Here is a 23680-nt window from a genome sequence, read left to right on the forward strand (position 1 = left end):
CAGGATGAGAATGTGGTAAAATCTGAAAACGTGGTAGAAATCAGGCTGCTGTGAGCGCTTTTCTTTTTCTGGATTGCTTTTAAAACACTGTCGGTTGAAGACATCGACCTCTGGTAGATTACACAGCCGCCTCTAATGGATTCACAAAAACAAAAGCTGCAAAAAAAACATAGCTCCTGGGATGTATTTGGGGCTCTCCAGAAATGTATATAGAGGTACGTGATCAGAATGAGCCTGGGTTGAAAGTCTGGTGTATGTCTGTGAATGTCTAGTGTTTATGTACAATAGGGGAAGTGTGAAGGGAATGATGAGCCCCTACTCAATATTCTGTTTCAGTTGGAAGAACATCAACATACAGAAATAAGTCTCGGAATCTTCCGGTTCACGCTGACTTTATGGATAGTTCACCCAAAAATGAAAATTCTGTCAACATTTATTCTTTACTTCCAAACATGTTTGACTCTCTGTTGAATGCAAAGTAAAAATATTTTGACCCAAGCTGTAACCATTGATTTCCATAGTACTGTATGTTTTTTTTTTAGTATTATGGATGTCAGTGGTTACAACATTGTTCAAAATATCTTCTTTTGTGTTCAACAGGATGAAGAAACTCATAAAGGTTTATAACTACTTTAGGGAGAGTAAACGGTGAGAACATTTTCATTTTTGGGCGAACTACCCCTTTAAAAATAAAGAGTGCACTTACAGTAATGTGATATTACGACTTCCCTGAAAATCCCTTATACAAAGAATAACATACTGTATAGCTATTCATCTTGTTGTAAAAAAATACAGATAGAAATGTTGAAGGGAATCAACACACGACTCCAACAAAATATGTTTTGTCACAGTTCTTCACCCATTACTATATAATTTCTGCCACATTCCGTGCGAAGACACATCAACTCACGGAAGAGTTATTTCAAACACTCAAATTATGCTCGTTTAAAGTAGAAATATGTTGTTTTTCTCATAAAATGTAATAATTTGGTAGCATACTAAGCTAAACATTGTTTTATTATCCCCTATTAAATGAATAGTTCATTGTGAAATCTTTGTAAATTGACTTTTTAATCTCCCTCAAGTGGTCTTCTGAATTTTTATTCTTTGATATTTTGAAGAATGTTGGAAACCGATACACATTGACATCCATAACAGGGAAAAGTCCATTTAAAAAGCTTTGGAATCACTTAAAGCTGAGTAAATGATGACGATGTATTTTTTGTTTCGTTTTGGGGGGTGAATTATTGCACCTAGTGTGTAATTGTAACCTAGTGTAGCCTTGAATACATATGATAGACTTGTATTAAAAACTTAAATATCTAATCATTCATCCATATTTATTGAACCAATCACTCATTTGTGCTTAGTTCCACATATTCATGAGACATCACTGATCTGTTGAACGTTGTCATGTGTCACGTTGTCAAAGTGAATTAAACAATATCAGTAAATAATGATGGTCTGATCCTCACACAATGCTATCATATGGCATCAGAGACGCTAGACGAACACATAGGCACTTTTCATGCCAGCCACCTTTATATACTTTCTGAATCGTGGCAGCTCTTTGTCGTATGATAATTAAAGCATGTACCTCTTTTGTGTTCAGTTAAGCCATATGGGTTTGGAATGATATGACGGTCAATAAATGATGATAGATTTTTAGTTCTGCATGAAAGGTCACTTTCAAATGGGATCGTGCACATGGAGTATACATGTACAGTTGAAGTCAAAATTATTAGCCCTCCTGTGATGATTTTTTTTTTTTCTTTCATATATTTCCCAAATTTTGTTTAACAATGCAAGTAATTTTCAGCTGTATTTCCTATAATATTTTTTCTTCTGGAGAAAGAATAAAAGAGGATTTCACTGATTTACCTTCACCAGCGACTTTATTAGGTACACCTGTTCAACTGCTCATTAACACAAATTTCTAATCAGCCAATCACATGGCAGCAACTCAATGCATTTAGGCATGTAGACATGATCAGGACGATCTGCTGCAGTTTAAACTGAGCGTCAGATTGGAGAAGAAAGAGGTGATTTAAGTGACTTTGAACATATTTCAGAAACTGCTGATCTATTGGGATTTTCACGCACAAAAATCTGTAGGGATTCCAGAGAATAGTCCGAAAAAGAAAAAATATCCAGTGAGCAGCATTTCTGTGGGCGCAAATGTCTTGTTGATGACAGAGGTCAGAGGAGAATGGCCTGACTGGTTCCAGCTGATAGAAAGGCAACAGTAACTCAAATAACCACTCGCTACAACTGAGGTCTGCAGAAGAGCATCTCTGAACACACAACACGTCCAACCTTGAGGCGGATGAGCTACAGCAGCAAAAGACCACACCGGGTGCCACTCCTGTCAGCTAAGAACAGGAAACTGAGGCTACAATTCAAATTGGACTATAGAAGATTGGAAAAATGCTGCCTGGTCTGAGTCTCGATTTCTGCTGCATCATTCAGATGGTAGGGTCAGAATTTGGTGTCAACAACATGAAAGAATGGATCCATCCTGCCTTGTGTCAATGTTTCAGGCTGGTGGTGGTGTAATGGTGTGGGGGGTATTTTCTTGGCACACTTTGGGCACATAAGTACCAATTAAGCATCGTGTCAACGCCACAGTCTACCTGAGTATTGTTGCTGACCATGTCCATCCCACTTATGACCACAGTGTACCCATCTTCTGATGGCTACTTCTAGCAGGATAATGCGCCATGTCATAGAGCCCGAATCATCTCAGACTGGTTTCTTGAACATGACAGCTAGTTCACTGTACTTAAATGGCCTCCACAGTCACCATATCTCAATCCAATAGAGAACCTTTTGGGGTGTGGTAGAAGGGGAGATATACCTCATGGATGTGCAGCCGACAAATCTGCAGCAACTGCGTGATGCTATCATGTCAACATGGACCAGAATATTGCAAAGCTGAGGAATATTTCCAGTCCCTTGTTGAATCTATACCACAAAGTCTTAAGGCAGTTCTGAAGGCAAAAGCAGGGTCCAACCCGTACTAGTAAGGTGTACCTAATTAAGTGGCCGGTGAGTGTATAATACAATGTAAATCAACCAGCTTCAAGTGCTTTCTTATAGCATTTTCACACTTCCATTGATTTGATTTTTCTATTATCTTTCGCTGGCAAGAGACTTGCACGATCATGCAGCCTGACATTCCTCACATGCCTGTCCTGTTCCGTACAGCACAGGTGGCCCCGAGACCGTGAATATTCACACATACACACACACAGACAAGCAAACACTCAGTAGTTTATGGGGCCTGATGACGGTGGGTGTGTTTGTGTGTTTGCGGTGCAGGAATGCTGGGAGCGAGGCAGAGAAGCACGGACTCACATCCTGGACGGTCTGAATGCGCAAGGATGGGGGAGGTCGGGTTGGGCGGATAATGTCATCAGAGCAGAAAGAAAGAGCCAGAGGAAGGGGTATAAATGTTATAAAAACAGCAGTCTCCATCAGTACACTGAGAGCCGGCTTCAAAAAGCAAACACAGCATCCAGTGACAGGAAATCACCCTTGCTCTCTTCAAAAGACCGATGCTCAAAGTGGATGAGAGAGAACGCGGGCTGGTAGTTTTCCATTGCTTTGACAATATTAGGTCACCGATGTAGCTTACTGTACATTAAAAAAGCTGGATGTACAATTGAGGTCTTATTAAGAAGAATTATTAGCCCCCCCTCCATATTTTCCCCTAATTTCTGTTTAACGGAAATATATTTTTTCAACAGATTTCTAAACATAATAATTTTAATAACTCATTTCTAATAACTGATTTCTTTTATCTTTGCCCTAATGACAGTAAATAATATTTGACTAGATATTTTTCAAGATACTAGTATTCAGCTTAAAGTGACGTTTAAAGGCCTAATTAGGGCTTAATTAGGCAAATTAGGGTAATTGGGTCATTGTATAACGATGGTTTGTTCTGTAGACAATCGAAAAAATATTAATTAATGGGGCTAATAATATTGACCTTAATGTTTTAAGGTAAACTGCTTTTCTTCTAGTCAAAATAAAACAAATCAGACTTTCTCCAGAAGAAAAAATATTATAGAAAATACTGTGAAAAATTCCTTGCACAGTTAAACATGATTTGGGAAAATTCACAGGAGGGCTAATAATAACAATAATAACGGTATTTCGGGCTTCTGCTGTGGAAATAGAAAGCAAGCGTACAAGTGCTGGTTATCGATTCAGATCTCTTGGTTCGATTTCGATTCACTAACCTTAAATTCTCGATTCCAAAACTGAATGTGGTGAACATCAGTTTACAAATGGTAAATTACAAAAACAAATTTAAGATTTGTTTTCAAAAGCCATTGCACATACACTACCTGACAAAAGGCTTGTAGTGGATCCCATTTGTAAGAGCAACAAATAATAACTTGACTTCAGGTTGATTTGGAAAAGTGAAAAGTTTTTCAGATGAATCATCTGTTGAACTGCATCTCAATCATCACAAATACAGCAGAAGACCTACTGGAACCCACATGGACTCAAGATTCTCATAGAAATCAGTCAAGTTCGGTGAAGGAAAAATCATGGTTTGGGGTCACATTCAGTATGGGGGCATGAGAGAGATCTGTAGAGTGAATGGCAACATCAACAGCCTCAGGTCTCAGGACATTTGTGCTGCCCATTACATTACAAACCACAAGAAAAGGGCAAATTCTTCAGCAGGATAGTGCTCCTTCTCATACTTCAGCCTCAACATTAAAGTTCCAGAAAGCAAAGAAGGTCATGGTGCTCCAGGATGGGCCAGCCCATTATTTCTGTTAAGTCACAAGACTTTTGTCTAAGCAAAGTCAGACCTTACTGTCCTAATTAAATAATTAAAAATCAAGGCATGATCATATTTTATTTTGGTAAAATAAGCGTAATCTAGAGGCCTTTGCCTTTCATATAAGCCACTTCTGATACCAAACGATCAACTAGAAGTCAAGTTATTATTTGTTGTTCCTAAAACTTGGATAGGCGACAAAAAAGACGTTACGTAAAATTAGTAAACCTGTTGTTTTTTAAAACAATCAGTTGACTTAAAAAAGTGAGTAAACACATTACCTTAAAAGCGAGTTGATTTTTTAAAAGTGAACAAACGCATTGTAACTTAAGTTTATTAAGCTTCATTTTCATAATTATGCACCATTGTTCATTTAATTAAAAATTAAGGCATTGGGTTTACTTACTTTTTAAGTAAATGAGCACTTTGAAGATGATACAGTGTATTAAACAATCAACAAACCCCACCTCGGTAGCCTAATAATGTATTACGAAATCTGCCTTTTATTCCACCATTACAACATGCCCATTTGAACCAGTTTCTGCCAGTGAGTGAGTGGACAAAAACTATTCTAGTAAGACTTTTATTGCATATTCACTGGACTCATTTGAAACAATGTATTTTTGGTGCTCAAATAAATCACTCATACTGTACGTTATTTTTAATAGTTAGAAAAAAGAAGAAAAAAGAATTTGGAATATCAGCTCCTTGACTTGGCTTTCAATGTATATATATATTTTGGTCATTACATTGTTTTCCTGTGTTTGTATATGAAAAAACAAATATTGAACACAATACAAATTTCTTTCTCATTACTTCATAATGTATACATTTTCATCTTTTTTAGCATGAAACTTTCTAGATGGATAGTAAAACTCAAAGTGTCCTCTTTCCAATGATACCTAATTTATGTTTGTAGCTCACTGGGGTCAAGAACTGTTACTATTTAAATTTAGGTAGGTGTAAATCCTTAAAAGTGAGTGCAGGCTAACAGGTTAAAGGTGCTGTTAATGTCAAGGGTCCAGCACCTGTGTTGGCCTTGTTAAACTCTTCATTGTAATATCGAGCAAGGTAAGGAAGAGTGGGACATTTATTGGAGAAGACTAATAATTAGATCCATGTCAATTAGAGACATTCAATAATATAAGAAATACAGTTCAAGTTATAAGTAATATTTCCCAAGTGATGTTTAAAATAGCAAGGAAATTTTCACAGTATTTACTATTGTACTTTTTCTTCTGGTGGAAGTCTTTTTTCAGTTCAGTTTTTTTTTTATTAAAAGCAGTTTATTTATTTATTATTTTTTTACTTTTAAGGTCAAAATTATTAGCCTGCTTAAGATTTTTTATTTATTTATTTATTTTTTATATATTTCCAATAACTTCCCATAACCTGCCTATTTAACATAATTAACATAGTTATGACTTTATTAAGACATATTAAGCTGAATAACTGCAGAAAATCGTACAAAATAACTAGTAAAATATTATGGCGAAAAAAGAAAACATTTTCTCCATTAACAGCACTTGGGAAATGTTTTTTTTTTAAATAATTAAAAGTGCACATGATTTTGACTTTAACTGTAAATACAAATAAAAGTTAGATTCTTGGGTTTTGAGAAACGATATTGAATTGACCATACTTAAAAAATGACTAATCAATATATATATATATATATATATATATATATATATATATATATATATATTTATTTATTTATTTAAATTTTTTTTGCCAAGCCCTGAAGCGTACTCTTGTAACGTTGAGCACAAATAGTCTAGTAGCACAGAAAATGCCACTTCCTCTATAAATACAAGCTTTAGACTGCGTAATTGTAGGTTTATGGGTTTGAGTCATTGGTTTAAAGACTATTAAAGCACAGCGGGTGCTTGCACACTGAAACAGTGGGTGCTTGCACACTTGTTATTGAGGGATTAAGTGTGTATATAGACTTTCATAAGCGTCTGACACACGATCATGTACATCTAATTGCCTGCTGGGAGACAGTAAATGCGCGCACACACACACAGATATTGGAGTAGAACTGTCAACACAAGGACGGGCCTTTCAGTGAAGAGTCCACATCCTCTCCAGCATTGATGGTTGTTTTTACCAAAGCCATGACATGCAGTGACTTAATAGCCATACGAGAGACAGGCTTTTAAATAAGTGGAGCACACAATCTCTATGGACATCTCTAGTGCATTAAATAGTGACTTCTGTCTGATGTCTTGTCAAATTCAGATAACTTTGTGTTTGGGTGGAAACAGAGCAGATGTTTTTTTGTTGTTTTTTAAGTGTAGACGACAAAAAATATTATAGAGCACCACATATATTTCTCATAAAAAAAGTTATCATGGACACAATTTAAGATTTCCTTTTCACTAATTTATTCATTTCCTTGTTTTAGTTAAATTGATATAGTCAACCCTCATTTTATTTCAGAATGACATTTACATTTAATTATTTGGAAGAAGCTTTCATCCAAAGCTATATATGGTAATAATAAGTAAATGGAATATAGATTAGAGTGGTCAGATTTTTATTCCATGGTCAGTTCTTTTTAAATAACATTTTTTTCAGGGTTTTTACATTTATTGTATAGGACAGTAGAGATTATTGACAGGAAAGAATGGGGACCAGAGAGAGGGGAAGGATCGGCATAGGACCATGAGGCAGGAATCGAACTCGGGTCGCCGTGAGCACCAGAGTGCATGTATCGTCGCACTAACCACTACACCACTGACGCCGACTATTCCATGGTCTGTTGACAATCTTGATTCTGATTGATGGAAGGTGTGCAATAAAATAGTTTACTGCACATGTACAGTAGTTCGTCAATGTTGACCACAATTCTAAATAAATTAGCTTACTGTGATTACTACTAGTGACAGTTGCCGGAGCCTTCGTTTATCATTTGTAATCCCAATGTTGATCAACTGACTCACAAATATGCTCAAAATATTTGTGAAATGGTAGCTAACACATGTTGCTATGAGCTGTTAGATATGCTGATGTCATTTACATGCAAACACATAATGGGCTTTATTTTAATGATCTAGGCGCAAAGTCTAAAGCGCATGGTGCAAAAGCATTAAGGGCATGACTGAATCCACTTTTGCTATTTTAAGGATGGAAAAATATGCTTTACACCATGGCGCATGGTCTAACGGGGTTGTGCTTATTCTCTTAATGAATTATGGGTGTGTTTTGAGCAAAACATGCATTAAAACAATCAAAGTCTGATCTGCCATTCCCTTTAAGATTTAGTTGCATTGAGCCATGGTGCATTTGCTATTTACATGACGGCTTTGTGTCCTGAAAGGTGAACTGCATTACAGCGAGGGACCACTGTATATATATATATGGATTAAGTGTACTACAGGAGTGTTACTTGTTTTTTCGATTCAAAACAATTGCAATACTTGATCATAAATGATTAGTATCAGTTCAGTAATACATTAAATATATGATATGTCATGGACCAGAGTAGCATACTTTACAAAGTGAGGCAATTAAAACACTCCAACTACTTAAAAAGCAGATAACTATGCCCAATTCACTGCTTGAGAGTTTGCAGGCACCATATTTTGCTGACACTGAAGTGAAGTAGAGGCCCTGTTTCATTCTTAGGGAGGAAATGGAAGCTGAAACTCTCTCTCTCTCTCACTCTGGACCCTTTGACCTGCTGGTGTGTCCGTGTGGTAACATTTCCTGTCCACTCTCGGCTGTTATACTGATACTTGTGGATCCTGGCACAAGTTTTCTTCATCACATCTATAAGATGATCAATCTATGAGCAGATATGGACAGCCATGACGGATAAGCTAATAGACGCAGGCATTCTTCAATGTGTATGTCACTGCTTGGTGAACAGCGCTGACCATTAGAGACAATCACAGTCATTACTGTTGAGTGCATGATAACAATGGCCATCAGTAAGGCCCAATTCTATTTTTTACCTCTTCCCCTTCCCCTTCGTTCTTGAAACAGAGTGTGAAGGGGAAGGGCTTTAAAATGTACCTCTAAGAAATGGGATAGCACTACAGCACCTGCACACATCATCATGTCATCGCAATGTCTTCATATGAGATCAGACGATCGTGACTGCTGTAGTTATTCCAGTTGTGTTCTTTTTTCGTATTTATCTTCTGGAAATAAAGGCATATGTCATGTTATCATAACGATATAATGTGGCAATTAGATCGTAACTGTACTGTACATTTACACCATGGCCATATTCATCTATGTAAACAGAAGAAAACAACATTAACATTATAGCAGATATTGTAAAAGGTCATTCCCAGCCACTAGACTTTTCTGACAGGGGATTCCAGTGTCATCGAGTGACAGATATGAAAGTATGTTGTGGAAACTGCTGTACAGGAGGTATTATTATGGATTATAGATAGTGAAATTTAGAGTTTTTTTTTTTTATTTAAGTGTTTTTTTTAAAGCATGATGGCAAAACATGAACACTTTTATGAATGTATTCCGTGTGCAGCCATGCTGCTGTTGTAGATGGTGTATTCTGGGAAAATTTCTTCCCCCTTGGTTTCGGGTGTGGTCCTAGAAAATCTCTATTTAGAATTGGGTTGAATTGGGATTGGGCCTAAGTGTTTAAAAACTTGCTCAACAGCGCTCAAAAAGCAAGTGGACTATTATGTAATTTAGTGTGTTTGTTCTGAACGCTCCTGTCATCGTATTTGAGTTTAGTTTGATGCATTCAAGAAGCATCTTTCACTGAGCAGGTAAAATTTAAAGGTGCAATTTATATATCTGATGGCTTGTATTAAAATGCCAAATTGTATTTGTGTTAAGTAAAATTAAAAACTGTGTATGAAAAGCATTGTCGATGTAACAATTCCTCTGACTCACGATTCGATACGATTCACGATACTAATTTCACAATACGATTTAGTCAACGATTTAACAAAATTATTAGAAACAAATGTAAGCTGAAGAACCCTTTCATTTTTTTCCTAAATGCTGCACGTTTCTCTGCAAAATAATATATTTTCTGCCATAACTAAATTGCTATTTTAAAAACAAACAAACAACAACAAAAAAAAAAAAAAAAACAATAATACGAACTAAAGAAGACTCATTAAATTAGGCCCTCTGCTCCAGGGGACTGGCCACTGGCATAAAAAACTGATTATAAAATGGCTAATTATATAGTAGGATAGAGACAGGAGTTGAACATGGTTATGAAGGTGAATAATTAATATTACTTAGTATAAGCATCAGTGTGATACACTTAGGAAGAGATCATCTTAAATCATTTGAAATATTCAATAATAATAAATTATTAAATTATGCATAAACTAATTTGAAAAGGAGAGAGTAAAACTAATGTAATACCTGCTTCTGTAAAAGAACAACTTTCTCTTTCAGTCTGGAAAACATCTTCAAGCTTTCGCTATGAAAACACTGATGCACCGTGTGATCTCCGTAGCACTTGTCGGAGAAAGCGAAGCTGCAAGTTATCCTCTCCGCGTGGTTGGCTTATTAATAGTTTTTTCATATAGACGTCTGTGACAGTAGTTTTTCACTGTGCCGATGGTTTATGTGCATCATGTTCATTGTTCTGTTAGGGTGCACTCGCACTATGCTATCCGAACCAGTGGTGGATCTGTTCCGCAAAATATTTGACTGTGTGTCACTGCATCCCAAACGACTAAAAGGATATAACTAAAGCAATGTCTACTGTACTGAACGAGAGCGCTTTTCTTCCTGTAAAACTGAACAGTCTCATTATTGATGTAAGCATGCTCCCGTTTATAAGGCAAAATGCAGCGTGAGTGTAGGCCGTTGGGGGAGACGGAAGGGGGGACAATTACACTCTGCCACAGTTCAAGGGAACTGTGACTAGTGTGAGTACGCCCTTAAGGCTGGTTTACACTTGTGTGTCAAGTGATTGGCGTGACCCACAGAGCCTGCCTTGCGCATAGCCGTGCATTTATAGTTCTGCGTGCTGTTTGTGTTGCTCTGCAATAACACATCTGAAACACTAGCTGGCAGCAGGTTTTCATGTTTGTGTCGTTTCTTTGCTGGTGTTTTGTTTTTTCTGAACTCTACTTTAATGTACAAGTGGCTCAAACTCGCTCATTCAGAGGTGGGAACTGGCGAACGTGCAACAACTTTAATCATATGGTGAACACAAAACAAAACTTTCCACCTGGAGCTCCTTCACAGGACTCGACACTTGTAAACAGTCACTCCAACGAGATTGCGTGGGTCTCGGTCCCACACTCATCAGTGATACCAAGCTAACCAATCACAGAGCTAGCGCTATGTGACGCTGCGATGTGTACTTACATTTTTTGAGAGGTGCAATTCAGTGTCAGCCATGGCGATGGCTAGGCAGCTAAATGAAGGCTGAGGCGGAGCATACGCGAATGCTGGACGCAGAAGTATAAATCAGCCTACAATGATGTAGGTAAACGTCTGTTTGCACTATTTGCACAGAGTTTGTGTTTTGTCTGGCGCACTTCACCACTGTCATTTTACTCTGCTGCCCTACCTCTTGCTCGCCGCTGATGTGCAGGTAAAGTGAGTTTGGGCCTGTAAACACAGCTTGTGTCGCAACATTTCTACCTGATTGAATCGTCACATATTTGAATCCATTTTCAACTGGCTGACGGTGAATCGTTACATCCCTTGTTAATACACAGCTCTGTTGGCATGGCATATGGACACAGTTTTCCATATGAGGTAGATGGCAGTGTTTTGCATTTGAAGCCATTGCCAGAGCCAATCCATCGAAGCGCAACTCTACAGATCCCGAACCATGCAAGCCAATGGCGACAGCGACGAGGAAAAAACTTCACCAATTGGCATAAGTGAAGAATTAAAAAACCTCAAGAGAAACCAGGCTCAGTTGGGCATGACCATTTCTCCTATGGCCAAACGTCTTGTGCAGAGCTGCAGTCTAGGCGCTGAAGAAACTGGACTTTAGCGAGACCCGTCAGTCCCTGGAGCGTCACAGGAATCAGTCTCATGCTCTTCACTCCTCCATGACCACCACAGCAGCTGCTCAGGATGCGGCCTGGTCCAGGATTATGGAAACCTTGGGGATCATCTCGTCGCTGGTCTTGGATCGCATCAGTGGCACTGCATAGCGTCTGGGAGGGGAGTTATGTTGTGCATCCCTATAGAAATGGTTGTTCTGTTCAGAAAATACATTTCCTTTAGCTGTGATTTTACTGTGTGAGATTAGAGTTTCTTTATGAAACATAGTAATAACATGGCCACATTTGAACAATTCAGGAATCAAACTGTACAACTAAAAGAGCATTTAATCGGCTGAAAATGTTCCTATTGAAGCACCAGTGTCATCAAGTGAATAAAAAAACCCACCACATTGCTCTTTCTCTTCCCATAAAGCAATAATATGACTCCACAAATTAGCAGCCTACTTCCATAGTGCTTTTTTGCTTCTCAGCACCATCTGTTCTTATTGACTTTTATTGTGTGTGACACTCCTAGTGTGGACCACAGAAGAGAGTCATGCATATTTGTATTGCTTAAGCAGCCATCTGCATTCCCTTTGCCTATATTTAGATGGGTTTTGGTTAAAGACAATAAATGCAGGTGACGAACAAAGCTGAGGTAAGAGTGGGCTGTGTGATGAATCAGAGAGTCGAGACACAAATAAAGCTGAGCTGACGGGGTCAGAGCTCCTCAAATAGTGTGGTCTGTCTGACCTCTCCAGACGCAGCTCAACCACATTGAGGAGGTGAGGAAACCAGTGAACATTGCATAAAGCGCCAAAAATGGCTCTTGAAGACGCGTAGGAAGCTGTATTATTCAAGAGCGCTGCTTTTGTTGTATTTTGAGACCGCTAGAGCTGTGCACTGAGAAAAGCAGCGGGACGGGAAGTACAGTGTTTTCAGGCATTGTTTGGTCTGATATTTCTGGATCAAAGTGAACAATCTGATCACGCACAGTAGGAAAGAAATAACACAAATGAGAACTCTGTAACCATCTCATTTCTTTTTCTTAGAAAGCATAAATGTTAAACAAAGAGTCAAATGGAGATTATATGACGTGTTTTCTTCTCAAAAAGATCTCAATGACTCAGATTGTTCTCAGATTTGACAGTTTTTAAGGTAAAGTCAAGTTTCAGTCTAAACTCAAATATTTAACTCATAATTCCTCTAATTATCTGGACGATGATGTCAGCATTTAATATAGAAATATGTTACTTCCATTTCTTTGTTAATTTACAACAGAAGTTTTTAAAGTAAGCATAAAAACTTAAAATATTAAGTTTAAGGTTGTTGGCATGGTGGCTCAGTGGTTAGCAACTGTTGACTCACAGCAAAAAGATCACTGGTTTGAGTCTTGGCTGAGTCAGTTACATTTCCGTGTGGAGTTTGGCATGTTCTCCCTGCGTTCACGTGGGTTTCCTCTGGTGCTCCGGTATCCCCCACAGTCCAAAAACATGCCCTAAAGGTGAATTGGATAAACTAATTGGTTGTAGTGTATGAGTGTGTGTGTGGAATGCGAGTGTGGTTTTGGAAGCAGCTGGACATCCACTATGTAAAACGTATGCTGGAAATAGTTGGCGGTTCATTCCACTGTGGCGATCTCTGATAAATCAGAGACTAAGCCGAAGGAGAATGAATGAAGGTTTTTAGGTTGCTCAATGAAGCTTTACCTATTGATCAAAAATACAATATTAACATTATAAACTCATTGTTTTGCTTAATTATTTATATATTTTCTCTGTCTCTGTGGGATTTATTCCTGTAATTAGCAAAGCTGAACTTTTTGAAATCAGTCATTGAGTATGTTCAGAATCATTTTATATTCATGAATCGAGAATTATTTAGGAGAAAACATGATACCATCACCATTTAAAATTACAAACTTTTAGGGCACATTAAACTGATCTAAACTGACAGTAAAGAGTAAGTTTACAAATGTGCAAAAGATTTGACTGGGAAATACATTTGAAACAAATGTTAAACAATCAGCCTGATCTCACAAGGAAACTTAACTATTTTACGTTCTGCAAGTTATGTGGCAAATTTGTATAAAAATGTACGGGTTTAAACACAACTGTCATTTGGGGATGAGCAAATCATACTGAATTACACATGAATGAGATTAGATACGAATCGAGAATGTGCTGTAAACAATAAATCAAATGAGATTGCGTTGTAAACAATAAATCAGTTTTAAGCAATTACCAGAATTCAAATTTTGAGCAATTCTGTTATTTTTAGGTTTCTGTCCCCAAAGTGGATCCTGGAAAATGAAATGTATCATGGATTCCACAAAAATTGACAGAAGAACCATCAATAATGATTAAAACACCAATATGATAATCACAGTAGAGCAGCAAATCAGCAGATAGGATTAGATTGAGGAATGATGGTTAAAGGTGCAGTATGTAAATTTGATACCAGTGGTTGAACTAGGTATTGCACACCTTTTTCAAAACACACAAGCGCAGGCTGCCAGATTGACAACATCAACATCAGTGTGTGCCTGATTGTCGAGCCTAAAGGCTGATTTAAGTCATGTTCTAAATAAAAGCAACGGCACAGAAGGAATATTTTCCATATTAAAAAGAGTTTTTGTTCTAACCAACACCTGAAATTTATATTTTAGAAATTGCTTCAATTTCTTGCAGCTGAACAACAGGATAAACTGACAATGATCACCTCAGGTACACCTCATGTGCTTTATTCAGTGTTAAATACTAACAATGTGAGTTTGAATGCCATTTTCATGACATTTATTGCCATACTACTGAAAGCAGCAGCAGATAGTTCACCTCAGATCTTGAAAATCCAAAAAAAAAATGTTTGAAATTAAACTTCAGTTCTGTGACTGTGCAAACCAACACATATCAGTGATTTAGCATGTATTTAATCTTGTATTCAGCAGTCATTAGCATTAATAATGTTAACGAGGTTTAATATGTATCAATTAGATTAAAAATCTTACAATTCATTGGAGTGCAGTAAGTGCACTATTCTGTGCTTCTGAATGGCTGCATTTAAGTTTCTGTCGTGCTTATCACTGCAAATCTCGTCAGATAGCATTTTGTTAGGACACGGGAATACAATGTAACTTGCTCACCTAATGTTTACGTTCATGATATTTATATTATTTGCTAATTAATAACCACCTCATGTGAATCTGCGTCTCATTTTGGAGTCTGCTACTGTCCACCAGAGGTCGCATTTCCGGTCACAGACGCATGCTTCAGGATCACAGAATAAATAACATTTTAAAATATGTTAAAATAGAAAAACAGGTCATTTAATTAAAATATAAGCCACAATATTACTGTTTTTAGTATGTTTTGATCAAACTGATGCAGCAGAAGAGACAATAATGCTAATATTTCCAACATTTGAAGTGTAAGCATTGTTTTTTTTAGTGTATAGGAGTAATATCGGAAAAATACAACTGTCTTTGACCACTCTAAGCACTGTAAGGACATCTGAGTGCTTGTTTTCAATATATCTATCCTTCAAGGATCAAGCCAGGCGTAAGTGTGCCTGTGTGAGACAGATAGAAAGACAGGCCGAGAGATATAGAAGAAAAGGCCACCACTTCCCCTCTTTTTCCCCTATTCCTGGAGGAATATGTCACATTTTTTCCTGCATCCTCAAGTCATTCTTCATGTCTGAAGCAGCCTCTTGTGGATGGAGCAGTACTGTTTTTGTTTGTTTGAGAGAATGAGAGCGATGCAGACGGGCGGATGGAAGGTCGCGGAGCGCAGGCCCAGCTGATTCCTCTCTTTAAAAGCACCAGCCGACCCCCTGTTTTCATTCCTCATTGTCTCTATCCTGAACAAACAGCTCCAGCTCTGTTTTTTTTTTTAGGATTTTTCTGAAAACATGCAGCTGACCTAAATAAGTACTTCAAAGAAAGTCCAAAAATCAGAAAAAGATTTTGAGGAAAATAGTTTTGAAGATTGGAGTTTCAAAATTAAAGGACTGTCCGGGATTGACAACAAGCTTTAATTTCTATTTGTGTGTGGATCAGATCTTTGGAATTAAGAGATTTAGGGCAATTTACACAATGTTTTCAGCCAAAAACTGGAAACTTTGTATGACTTTTGCCAGTTTGTTTACATGACAACTGCGTTTTTGAAACTGAAAATGCTTAAATCTGGGAGCAGGTTACAAGGTGGAAGTTTTTCAAAACGCCACTGTTGTTGTGTTCACATGAAAACGAGAATCTTTGAAAATGTTGCTGCCATGCACGTCCAGTACATGTTTAGGGAGGTGTATATTAAAGGCGGCGTGGTAGTGTTGTTGCTCAAGGGTTTGGATTTCACATTACAAAGGACCGCTGAGATGCATCATAACAGTAACTTTCTAAACGCAAGGGAAAAACTTTAGGCTACATCATTGTTATGCAAACATAGCCTTATTTACATATATTATTTATTTAATTATTTCTGAGTGTGCTTGACGCAAGTGAGTTGGCATATACACTCACCGGCCACTTTATTAGGTACACCTCACTAATATCGGGTTACAACCCATTTTGTCCTCTGCACTGCCTTAATCCTTCCTGGCATAGATTCAACAAGATACTGGAAATATTCCTCAGAGATTTTGGTCCATACTGATATGTTATGGTTGAGTTGACGCTGATAGTGCTTCATCCAGCATGAAAGATCTGTCAAGAAGGCTGTGATGTGGACACTATGGTCAGATCCACAAGCTGGAATGAGATGTAGAGTGGCATCAGCCTACTCAATGCTTAGCTCTTCTTGGTGACTGGAAGCCATGTGTCTGAATGACAGATGTTGATAGAAAAGTGAAGTGGTCCAAAGATTGAGCTTTGAGGCACCCAAGTAGCTAATAGCAAGGTAATAAACTAATAAACATTTTAAACGTTTGAGAGTGAGTAAATTGACAATTTTCATTTTTGGGTCCTCTACACTACCTGACAAAAGTCTTTTCGCCTATCCACATTTAAGGAACAACAAATAATAACTTGACTTCTAGTTGATCATTTGGTGTCAGAAGTGGCTTTTATGAGGTAAAGGCCTCTAGATTACGCTTATTTTATCAAAATAAAATATGATCTGCCTTGATTTTTAAGCATTTAAATAGGACATTAAGGTCTGACTCTGCTTAGGCACAAGTCTTGTCACTTAACAGAAATAATGTACAGAATAGGATATAAAGTCATGGTTGTGTATGACTCCCATGAGCTTGGATGACTGCATCCATCTCTGCAATGACTAAAATAACTTAATAAAGTCATCTGGAATGGCAAGAAAGCGTTCTTCCAGGACTCCCAGAGTTCATCAAGATTCTTTGGATTCAGAAATGCTCAATAATGTTCATGTCTGGTGACTGGGCTGGCCAATCCTGGAGCACCTTGACCTTCTCTGCTTTCAGGAACTTTGATGTGGAGGCTGAAGTATGAGAAGGAGTGCTATCCTGCTGAAAAATTTGCCCTCGACTGTGGTTTGTAATTTAATGGGCAGCACAAATGTCTTGATCCCTCAGGCTGTTGATGTTGCCATCCACTCTGCAGATCTCTCGCACGCCCCCATACTGAATGTGACCCCAAACCATGATTTTTGCTTCAACAAACTTTACTGATTTCTCTGAAAATCTTGGGTCCATGTGGGTTCCAGTAGGTCTTCTGCAGTATTTGTGATGATTGAGATGCAGTTCAACAGATGATTCATCAAAAAAAAAATCTACCTTCTGACACATTTACAAATAATCAGCTAGAAGTCAAGTTATTATTTGTTGCTTTTACAACTGGGATCCACGACAAGACTTTTGTCAGGTAGTATATGCCTTTAATGTTAATATAATAACAAAACATTTAGACCTAATTTTTACATTTGTTAATTAAACTTCCTAAATGTTACTTTGAAATACACCTACTGTACCTGAAAAAATATATATATTATTTGTCTATTATTTAATGTCAATCTTTGTTCTTTGTTTTATCTAAAAGACTTTTATCTTCACATACTTTTGGCTTAAATGTCTGTTTTTTATTTTATATTTTGTTATCTTGTGATGCTTAGTTTTTTAAAATAAGTAAATTGGTTTAGAACTGTTGAAATACTTTTGTCATAAGGGTTAACAGAAGGATCTGCTGGTTAAGTGTGTCAAAAGTGGACAGAACCAGCAAGATGACAAGTGATCATTTAGAAGCTGCCCAGAAAGATGTGAGGTCTTGGTTGATTGTTTGCTTTTCAAGCCAGATTGGTTGCTGTCCAGAAGGTTTATCTGTGCATAAAAATGTAGATAATTGACTGAACACAGCTTGGTCAAGTGTATCATAATGGCATGTCATGAAATGATTTGTACTCAAACAGCAGAGTGCATTTCAACATCATACTGTACAATCGCTTCTGCACAACTAGCAGGTAATCAATAACTGCAATAAATTAAATTAAATCTTTTTTTTTTATTGTGTATTATTTACAAAATAATATGTTATTCTCTTGTTCTCAATAACTGCAATAAATTAAAATCTTTCTCTTTTTTTTATTGTGTATTTACAAAATACTGTGTGAATATCTCATCTTGTTCTCGTGAACACTATATTAAAGGAATACTTTTATTATTGTTATAATTTAGTCACCCTCAAGGCATTCTAAGTGTATATTCATTTCTTCTCTCAGACGAACACAGTCAGGGAATTTTTACATTTTATCCTGTTCTTCCAAGTGGAGTAATGGTGTTAGGTAGTGGCCATTTTTAAAGCTTCCAAAAGTACATAAGTAATCCATAGGGGTTTTTTTATGAAGGGATTCAATGTGTTTTTTGGGACAAAAATATATCTAATTACTAAATCTAAACTGGTCAGCACGGTGGCTTAGTGGTTAGCACTGTCGCCTCACAGCAAGAAGATCACTGGTTCAGTTCGCAGCTGGGCCAGTTGGCATTTTTGTGTGGAGTTGCATGTTCTCCCCGTGTCGGCATGGGTTTCCTCTGGGTGCTCCGGTTTCACCCACAGTCCAGAGACATGCACTAGATAGGTGATTTAAATAAACTAAATTGGCCGTAGTGTATGAGTGCATGTGTGAATGTGAGAGTGTATGGCTGTTTCCCATTACTGGCTTGCGGCTGGAAGGGCATCTGCTACTTGAAACATATGCTGGAATAGTGGCGACCTCTGATAAATCAGAGACTAAGCTAAAGGAGAATGAATGAAATCAAAAACTCAAATCCCTGACTTCCGGCAGCTACAGAATGCACATTTTTAACAACTTCTTGACTGACCCTGCTTTGCATACAGTATGACATAAAATGCATTTGTAGCAGAAGCTCCAGGAATAAAATGCCTCTTACCTGAGCAACCACTTACACACAGTTTGTTTACCACAGAAGACTATGACGAACAAGAAAACTAGTCTTGTTAACATTATACAGTATATTACCCTTACTCTTCAGAGACAAATGCATCTTATGTAAGTGTGTAATACAATAGAGAACGTGCATTAGGCAGCCACCAGAAGTTAGAGATTTGAGGTAATAATTAAAATTATTTATTCATTTTGCTTTGGCTTAGTCCCTTATTTATCAGGGGTCACCACACGGAATGAACCGCCAACTTATCCAGCGTATGTTTTTATGCAGTGGATGCCCTTCCAGCTGCAACCCAGTACTGGGAAACAATGTCTTTGGACTGTGGGGGACACCGGAGCACTCAGAGGAAACTTACATGGAGAACATGCAAACTCCACACAGAAATGCCAACCAGCCGGGACTAGAACCAGCAACCTTCTTGCTGTGAGGCAACAGTGCCTACTTGTAAAAATAAAACATCAATTCACTTCATAAAATTGCTTTAATCCCCTAGTGGCATATAGGCAGTGGTGGAAAATGTATTGAGTATTGAAAATCATAACCTGTACTTACCCTAAAATGCGGTGCAAGTAGAATAAAAGTATCTGTTGTAAATATATTAAGTATGAGTATAAAGTAAACCTTTTAAAAGTACTCCAGAGTAGTGAGTATTACACTGTGAAAGGTTGATATGTTTACATGCAATTTGTGTCTGTGTGTGAAAACGTAACATTCTTTTGTGTATTTAAGGCCATTTCAGTCATCATACAGTGGGCATCCATCATTTTCTCATCGGTGTAGTCTTGTCTAATCTCTCAGTCAACCATTTTGTGTCAATTTTTTTTATGTATTTTTGCGTCTTCTGTGTCTTTAATTTGTTCTATATCAGAGGTGCCCAAAGTAGGGCCCGCGGGCCAAAGTTGGCCCATGCTGCATATCTGAAAAGAGAGTGAGAATGATAGGGAGTTGGTTGGGGTCGAATGCCTTTGACAGAGGTCATTATTTCCAGTTTAACGTAACCTTTTGCTTCTTTGTTTACAAAAAGAGAGGGCTACAAAAAAAGCAACTAAAATTAAATGTTGTAAATGAATCAGACTTTTAAAATGTAAATACTGTCACTTGACAGAGGACAATGAACAAGACATCGTCAAGCAAATCAAGGCAAAGACAACAGCAGCTCGACTAGTGTATTCAGCATTGAACTCCATTGTGTTATAAATAGCATTGTTTATGTTTTTAATATAACAAATTCATTATAAAATGTAAAAAAAAATTACTGCATCATTAATTAATGTTTTAAAGCAACATTTTTTATCTATTTTTAAATATTAGCAAATAAATTACAAAATTACACATGGCAAATTTAATGTAATATGGTTTACTATATTCTACTTCAGCCCACAGCCCTCAATCAAGTCTGGTTTTTGGCCCTTTATAAGAAAAATTTTGGCCACTCCTGTTCTATATGATGCGATTTTACAATTTGATTGGACGGGAATCACAGGATTTATTCTACTTTAGCCAATCACCACAGAAAAATAGTGGCGATAAGTACCGATACAGCAGTAAAAATGTGTTTAAGTGAAACTAAACGTACACGTTTCTAAATCTACTTAGTAAAATTACAGTAATTTGAGCATTTGTAATTTGTCACTTTACTGCATATAGGTTAGTTTTACGATAGATGTATGCACTGTTGAATGCTTCAAATATATAGCCACTATCCAACACCATTATAAACCAAGGAAAAGCAGAATAAAATGCGAAACTACTTGTGTTATTTTGAAAGAAGAAAGTCACATACACTACCGGTTAAAAGTTTGGGGTCAGTAGGATTTTTAAATGTTTTAAAAAATACTCCTGCTCAGCAAGGCTGCATTTATTTCATCAAAAATACAGTACAAATTGTAAAATAAAATAACTGTTCAAAGTAGTTTATCATTTAATTTAATCATTTATTCCAGTGATTTTAAAATTGAATTTTCAGCTTTATTACCCCAGTCGTCAGAGTCACATGATACTTCAGAAATTGCTCTTATACCAAAGACTAATAAACATCGGTGCCAAATATGGTGCAGTCGATGCTGATGCTATCATACCCCATCACCAAACAGTTTGTGACAGGGCAAACAACAGGCTGCTGCTGGTAAGGAAAAGCGTATTATTTTATAAGAGATGCGCAGATTAGCTCAGTGAACCTGCTGTTAATAACGAACGATCCACATTGACTTATCATCATGCTTAAAACAAAGAATTTAAATTATTAAAGTGACGATAAATTAATAAGCTAACTTAATTCCGTCATTTTCTTCCAACACAAAGTGATTGTGTGGAACCCAACATTTTTACAGTGTACCAAAGTACAGCAAGTTTGACATACTATCTTCAGGCCAAACATACACATGGAAAACCTTAGTTTAAGATTAATTTAGATTAGCTCAATGAATCTGCTGTTAATAACGAACAATCCACGCTGACCTGTCATCATGCTTAAAACAAAGAATTTGAATTATTAAAGTGACGATCGGGTGTGGGTTGGGTACAGATATACAGTATATATATATATATATATATATATATATATATATATATATATATATATATATATATATATATATATATATATATCAGATAAAAGAATGTGTGAGGGTGGGTGGATGATTAGTATGAAGTCGTGGATTCGGGTGACTTTTCAACTCATCCGCACATCTCTAGTGTACGCATGAAAAAGCTTATAAAAGGAGGAGCTGGAGTCAAGCTTCCCCTCATTTGAGGTGAGCTTCACCCAAGTGGCTCTGCAGCGCGAGCACCATGTCCAATCAGTTGGTACTTTCATTGCACTAACAGGAGAGCACTAGACATTAGTAAGTGACCAAAACTACCTCAGTGTAATCAATGACGCTTGACAAAAAGTCAAAAAGTTATAAATAATAGATAATAAAGCTAGATAATCTGTTTCTGTAACCCCCAGGGGTCAAAGACCACGTATACACGTTTTGAGGTATACACGTCTTCTTCTGATAGATCGTACAGATAAGAGCAATACATCAATCAAAACTGTTAGGTGTCTACTTTATGTACACTCACAATAACAAGAAGAGTGTGTGCTTTTGCAAAATAAGGATATAAATACTGTAGACATTCTTTTTTTTCTCTCTCTGCAAACTGTTTTTAGAAACGCGTCAATAAAATGCACTTAAACTCCACGAAAACAAAACACACAGACATGAAACATATATCTATAGAAAGCTCGAAGTGTCTACTTTTAAATGCAGCAAGTGCATGTTGAAAACAAATAATGTTTGATCAATAATCAGTATGAAACCAACACTGTCTAATTTTTCAGTCTGAGCTCATTAGTTTTAATGTGACCACGCCTAAGAGTCCATCACTGAAAAAAATTATTCAAGATGATTCCTTGGATTTACTCAATTTTTTTACGTTAAGTGGTTGTAAACAATTTATTTGGGCTGAATTTAAACAAACAAATTAAGTTGAGCATTACTAAGTTAAATTTGTTTGTTTAAATTAACACAAGTAAATTGTTTGTAACAGTTTGCATGCAACACTTTTTTCAGTGTACGCGCTGCTTGACTACATTAATACATGAGAGAGAGACATACCTGCATAAAGCTCGGAAAGGGAACTTTCAAACTCATTTGAAACAAAAGTGATCTACAGAATTCTCCTGGCAGAGCGGGCATCAAGCCGGCTCTTCCAATGAAAGCTGCCCACACGCCCAAAAACAAAGGACAGCGTAGAAAGGCTAGAAAGTACATACCCCCAAACAAACGCAGCACGCTGGAAAAGATCGCTACATTTTTATTCCCAGGCATAAATTGAAATTATGACCCATTTAACCTCACCGGATCATCATCGGGTATTTGGGCATATATTCAGTTGAAGTCAGAATTATTAGCCCCCTGTTTATTTCTTTCCCCAATTTCCGGTTTAACGGAGAGAAGATTTTTCAAACACATTTCTAAACATAATAGTTTTAATAACTCATTTCTAATCACTGATTTATTTTGTCTTTGCCATGATGACAGTAAATAATATTTGACCAGATATTTTTCAAGACACTTCTATACAGCTTGAAGTGGCATTTAAAGGCTTAACTAGGTTAATTAGGTTAACTAGGCAGGTTAGAGTAATTAGGCAAGTTATTGTATAACGATGGTTTGTTCTGTAGACTATCGAAAAAAATACAGCTGAAAGGGGCTAATAATATTGACCTTAAATGGCTTTTAAAAAATTAAAATCTGCTTTTATTCTAGCCAAAATAAAACACATAAGACTTTCTCCAGAAGACAAAATATTATCAGACATACTGTGAAAATTTCCTTGCTTTGTTAAACATCATTTAGGAAATATTTAAAAAATAAAAATAAATAAATAAATAAATAAATAATAAGACTTCATATATATATATATATATATATATATATATATATATATATATATATATATATATAAACGGCTTAAATATTATTTTGATTTAAAAGAATTGTTTTTCATGTTTAAAATATTATTCATTCTTATGTTTAAAGCTTTTTTCATTACGCTACTTCAGTGT

General features: G+C 36.7%; 2 protein-coding genes across 2 annotated transcripts in view; one reads left to right on the forward strand and one right to left on the reverse strand.

Moving 5' to 3' along the window:
• Window positions 1-23680, forward strand: part of zswim7 (zinc finger, SWIM-type containing 7) — a 220649-nt gene that overhangs the window by 104781 nt on the left and 92188 nt on the right. The window lies entirely within an intron of this gene.
• The window catches only part of specc1 (sperm antigen with calponin homology and coiled-coil domains 1), a 205140-nt gene that overhangs the window by 20636 nt on the left and 160824 nt on the right, over window positions 1-23680 (reverse strand). The gene's annotated exons all lie outside the window — the stretch shown is intronic.

This window comes from Danio aesculapii, chromosome 5 (genome assembly GCF_903798145.1).
Source record: "Danio aesculapii chromosome 5, fDanAes4.1, whole genome shotgun sequence".
Classification (NCBI taxonomy): Eukaryota; Metazoa; Chordata; class Actinopteri; order Cypriniformes; family Danionidae; genus Danio; species Danio aesculapii.